Source organism: Canis lupus, chromosome 6, assembly GCF_003254725.2.
Source record: "Canis lupus dingo isolate Sandy chromosome 6, ASM325472v2, whole genome shotgun sequence".
Taxonomy (NCBI): Eukaryota; Metazoa; Chordata; class Mammalia; order Carnivora; family Canidae; genus Canis; species Canis lupus.
Genome location: NC_064248.1, coordinates 36,215,954 through 36,222,254, shown reverse-complemented (window position 1 = coordinate 36,222,254; position 6,301 = coordinate 36,215,954).

The following is a 6,301-nucleotide window of genomic DNA, read 5'->3' as shown; positions in this document are numbered from 1 at the left end:
TGATAATTGTGCCTGAGCTCTGTTGTGGATTGAAACACCTGGAGTATAACAAGATGTCATGGTTTACGTGATGAAAGGTTCTGGAAATGGATGGTTGTGATGGTTGCACAGCATTGTGAATGCACGTAATGTCACTGAACTGTACCCTGTAAAATGGTAAAAATGGTAAATTTTATGTTATGTATATTTTACCATGATAAAAAAGTCAAGCTATGTGAAATATTTTGGATTTTTCTTTCTTTTTAAAAAGATTTTATTTATTTATTCCTGAGAGACACACACAGAAAGAGAGGCAGAGACACAGGCAGAAGGAGAAGCAGGCTTCATGCAGGGAGCCCAACGTGGTACTCTATGCTGGGGTCTCCAGGATCATGCCCTGGGCTGAAGGTGGTGCTAAACCGCAGAGCCACCTGGGCTGCCCTGGACTTTTATTTCAATTCCACTATTGTGAAGGTTTGAAGAACAAATTAGACTGGTGCTTTCCTTTGCTCAGTATATTCTGTTTTATAGGGAGAACAAATTATTGTTCATTATGACTATGAAAGCAGCTACCATGGATTGAGGGCCTGAGAGGGCCAGGAACTACATACACATTATCTATTCCACTTAAAAAAAAATCCTAGGTAGGTTATTAGTTGGAAATTTCCCATAAGAATTTTAAGAAGTTATTGTGGTTAAATACACATAGGATAAGATTTATCATTTTAACCACTGGGAAGTGTATAAATTCAGTGACATTTAGTGCATTCACAGTGTTGTGCAACTATTGCCTCTATCTAGTTCCAGAACTTTTTTATCCCATCAAAAGGAAGCCCTGTACCCATTAATAGCCACTCATTCTTCCCTCACCCGGTCTCTGGCGACCACTAATCTGCTTGGTTTTACCTCCTCTGGACATTTCATATACACAAAATCATGTGGCCTTTTGTGTTAGGCTTCTTTCACTGAGCATGTTTTCAAAGTTCATCCACATTGTAGTATCCATCAACATTCCATCCTTTTCATGGCTTATTAATATTCTACTGTTTGGATATGCCACGTCTTATACTAAATATACTAAATATCCATTCACCAGCTGATTGACATTTGGGTTTTTTTCCACCTTTTGGCTATTGTGATTAGTGCTGCTATGAATATTTGCTCGAATACCCTCTGCTTTCCACTTAATTTTTCCAACATATCTATGAGGTAGTTTTTACTTAGTAGCGAGGTAAACTGCTCAGAGAGGCTAAGGAACCATTTCAAGGTCACACAGTAGTTATGAGGCTGAGACTGTAATTTTTATGCTTGGCCACATGCTTACTGGGCATTGGAAGAGTATGTTAAATTCCCCAAGGGCACAAATTGCTTTGAATACTCTTAATCATCTTCCCATCTGCCCCACATTTTTTGAGCACATACTATGTCCTAGGTGTAAGAAATACAGAAATATAAATGCAGAGGTTGCCTGTGGGTGGCTCAGAGTCTAGGGGACAGGCAGACAAGTAAAGTGATACACCAGGCTCTGCTAGAAGTGTTCACAGGAAGTGATGTGGGAGCAGAGGTAGAGGGTCCCAGCCTGGAGAAGCCGGGTAGGGGAGGGGTCTTTGGAGGAGGTGGTGCTAGACTTGAGTTTTGCAGGCCGGGAGGAATTAACCTGTTGGAAGCACTGCCACTCCACCACTCATCTGGATATGATAACATCTGCCTCTGGCCTGTTCCTGCAGGCAGTGTTTGCACTTTTAGAAAGATCTATGCATTGTATAAAGATGTCACCAATGGACAAGAGTTGAAGGTCTACTCTGGTGTTCAGGTGAAGGTTTTGGAAAATTTTTGTCTTGATGTGGGTAGACTAAAAGCTGGGTATCAGACCCAGATGGATAACCTATTTCCCCCTTGCTGAAATTGCCCAGAACTCTGTTTCAGGTTTTTGCTGAGGTTGAATCTTTGGGGTGAAGAGGTGTTGTGTCAGGGGAGTTCTATTTTATATATATATATATAACTTGGCTTCTATTAATTAGCGTGTGTTTTGCTATTTGAGGGATTTTCATAGAATTTTGTGATGAGTATGCAGCATTGTGGTTGAGTGTGTTTTGAAGCTTGGGTTCACATCTTGACTCTGCCACTTATTACCTATGACACCTTGGCGCAAGTCCCTTAACTTCTCTGTCTCTATTTTCTCCTCTGTACAAAGGAGTAATGGGGATCCCTGGGTGGTGCAGTGGTTTGGTGCCTGCCTTTGGCCCAGAGCGCGATCCTGGAGACCTGGGATCGAGTCCCACATCGGGCTCCCGGTGCATGGAGCCTGCTTCTCCCTCTGCCTGTGTGTCTCTGCCTCTCTCTCTCTCTCTCTCTGTGACTATCATAAATAAATAAATAAATTAGTTAAAAAAATTTAAAAAGGAGTAATGGTATATTTTCTAAGGTGGTAAGACTTTAATGAGATATTGCACATTGGTAGGAACGCTTACTGCTCATGGGATATCCATGTTCTCCTCCTCATTTCCCAGCACCTTTGTATTTACAGCGGATGTGCTGTGAGTGGAAGCTGCATGCATCACTTTTAGCCTACAGCTGTCTAAGGCTGGTAACTAACCATCTCACTCTCTCATCTTCTGCCACTCTATTAACTAGAGTCTTTTAAAAAAATATTTTGTTTATTTATTCATGAGAGACACACAGAGAGAGGCAGAGAGTCACAGGCAGAGGGAGAAGCAGGCTCCCTGTGGGGAGCCTGATGTGGGACTTGATCCTGGGACCCTGGGATCACACCCTGAGCCAAAGGCAGACGCTCAACCACTGAGCCACTTGGGCATCCCCATTACTTAAAGTCTTGTGTTGAGATGGTAGGCTTTCCATCATTCTGGGTCTCTGAATGACCATATGGAGCATAGTCTCCATCTAATCCATGGTGGAAGGGAGCATGGGAAGTCAACCTTTGTTGCCAAGCCATTGAGATTTTGGGGTTCATTTGTTGCTCTGGCATAACCCAGTATATCCTGGCTAATGCAGCAGGTAAAGCACTTACATTGGTCCCTAGCAGTGTGAGTGCTCGATGTTAGTTACTTGTAGGATGATAATAAATTGCCACTGGAAGTTGGGTTATGTGATCTGATGATGCCAATGATGCTATTTTATGCTTGGACAAATTGGACTTGGCATTCTTTCTAGCATGTGGGAGGGACAGATATTTGAGGGACAATAAAACATTATTACCTTTAGTTTGTGTCCCTGGATACCCTTGGTGGCAATGAACAACATACAGTACTCTTAAGAAAGCCAGACCCAGAGGAGAGTTGCTGTTGATCCCAGAACTGGGATTGTTCAAGGAGAGAATCTTGAGTCCCTGGTGTGTAGCTTCTCCAAGGGAACTGGAATACTTGTGGTTTGGCCCTTTGGGAATTATATACAATTATATAATTATAATCAGTTAGCCCCTTTTTGGGACAATCAATACACATTTCAATATTCTGGAAACATGGAAAAATTAGCTAGCAGTTATGCCACAGACATTCTCTCATGTCCACTGAAGCATCCTTGAAATCTCATATTTGCTGTAATCAGCAGAATTTGGTGGAGGTGGTTGGTTAGAGAAAATTCTCATTACAGTCACTGTGATACTTATGGTCATAGCACTGTACTGTGCCTTGGTTTCTGTTTGGGGCACTTGGGTGGCTCAGTCAGTTAAGTGTCTGACTCTTGATTTTGGCTCAGGTTATGATCTCAGGGTTAGGAGATGGAGCCCTGCATTGGCCTCTGTGCTGAGTGTGGAGCCTTCTTAATTCTCTTTCTCTCCCTTTGTCCCTCCCTACTCTCTCTAAAAAAAAAGGATGCCGTTAAACTTTTTAGAGAAATCTGTATATTTATGACAGTCACTAGAGTGGAGATGGGGAATTCCAAACAGATTTTGGGAATCATCCCAGAGAGAGATAATACATAGAACTCTTGGTTGCAAGTGACAAAAACCCACATCTTATTAGTCTAGGTAAGAAGAGGGACTATGTTTTAGTCTAATTTTGCTCTGGAGCAGACTCTGAAAAAAGGATGGGGGTGCAAATGGTTTACTGGGAGGTGATCCCAGGGAGCGCCAACAGGGGAGTGGGGGAGTGATTTAAGGAAGGGAAGGAGGCCAACATGAGGTGTTTTAGTCTTGAGTGTATGCAGTGCTAGAATGATGAGTACTATGTGCTATGGACATGGCATCTGCTACAGGTTTTTTAGGACATGATTTCCCATGTTACTGAAATCATTCTGCAGAAAGGCAGGGATACCTCTGGGTTCCACAAGCAGAGACTTACTACCCGATATTCTGTCTCTGTGTCTGCCTCTGTCTGCATATCCACCTTAATTTTCTTTCACTCAGGACTGGTTTTCTCCATAAGGTGAGGAATATGACCACAAAAGCTCCTGCTTTTCCTCATTCCAGAATTCTTGTCATCACAGAGAATAACTGTATTTTTCAGTTCCAGTTAGGAAAATTAATCCAAGGGAAGAACTCTGATTGGCCTATTTAGATCCCTGGACCAATCAACTGTGACCAGAGGGTAGAGTCATATAAACTCATGGCAGTCCACTAGAGTAGAAGAAAGAGTACAAGTCTTCTTGTACTAGAGTAGGAAGAGGTACAAGTCTTAGTAGAAGAAAGGGGTAGAAGGCTGAAAAAAGCAATAGATGTCTGTGGTGTAAGGATCAGGAATGCATCCTGTTAAACCTAGTAATTACTGGAACTTAAAGAAGCTTTTTGAATATAAAGTTTCATTGTTCTCTCAGGATGATTCAGCAGAAAGGAAAATACCTATGTGAACTGAACATTTTCTATGCACAGTCTGTTGCTATGGATTCAAATCCTTATTGACGGATCCAAGGATCAATTAAAATGTTTCTCAAGAGATGTAAACTCTGGTAGGGAGTGCTTATGATGAGGCCGAAGTTAAACAAGAAGAGAATTGGCATGTAGGACATTCTAACTTCTTTCTTCCATTGAATACTGTCAGGTTTAAGTTATGCTGGCAGTTATGTACCTCAAGGGAGGATTGCATATAAAGGTGTGTGCGTGCGTGTGTGTGTGTGTGTGTGTGTGTGTATGTGGGTGTGGTATAGGTAGTTTCCAAAGATGACTGTAACATCCCACAGATACTCTTTTGCAGTGTGATTGGGAATTCTTCTGTTAGAAACTGGAGTCATTTCCTTCTCTTGAACCTGGGCTGGCTTATGACTTGCTTTGACCAATAGAATGTGGCTGAGGTGATGGTCTCTGACTTTTGATCCTAGGCCCTAAAAGCCCTTGTAGTTTCCCTTATTTTTCCTCTCTTAGAGGCTCTGCCTCTCCTGCTGAAGGTGCTGTGTAGAGAGGGGCTCTGGAGGATAAAAGACCACGTAGAGAAAAACCAAGTTCCCTAACCAATAGCTGGCATCATCTGCCAGGCCATTGTCAACCTTCTGGTGCAGCTGGGTCTCCAGCTGCATGCAGCCACACAAGTGAGCCCAGGTGAAACCAGCAGAGGAAGTGACCAGCCCACTCATAGAATCATGAGAAATAATAAACTGATGTGGCTTGAAGCTACTTAGTTTTGGGTGTAGCAGGAATAGCCCATGAGGGTGTAAGCACATGAGGTCTGCATTCCCCATAGGATTCAACCCAAAGCTGACTTATTTCCTTTTTTTTTTTTTTTTTTTTTTATTGGTGTTCAATTTACTAACATACAGAATAACACCCAGTGCCCGTCACCCATTCACTCCCACCCCCCGCCCTCCTCCCCTTCTACCACCCCTAGTTCGTTTCCCAGAGTTAGCAGTCTTTACGTTCTGTCTCCCTTTCTGATATTTCCCACACAATTCTTCTCCCTTCCCTTATTTTCCCTTTCACTATTATTTATATTCCCCAAATGAATGAGAACATATAATGTTTGTCCTTCTCCAACTGACTTACTTCACTCAGCATAATACCCTCCAGTTCCATCCACGTTGAAGCAAATGGTGGGTATTTGTCATTTCTAATAGCTGAGTAATATTCCATTGTATACATAAACCACATCTTCTTTATCCATTCATCTTTCGTTGGACACCGAGGCTCCTTCCACAGTTTGGCTATAGTGGCCATTGCTGCTAGAAACTGACTTATTTCCTTAATGTCCTCTTGTTTGAAACTTCTATGAAAATTTTTTTAAAGACTTAAATTTTTAGAGCAGTTTCAAGTTCACAGCAAAATTGAGAGGAAGGTACAGAGATTTCCCACACATTCCCTGGCCTCACGCATGCACAGCCTCCCCCACTATCAACATCCCCCACCAGAGTGGGACATTTGTTACAACTGATGAACACA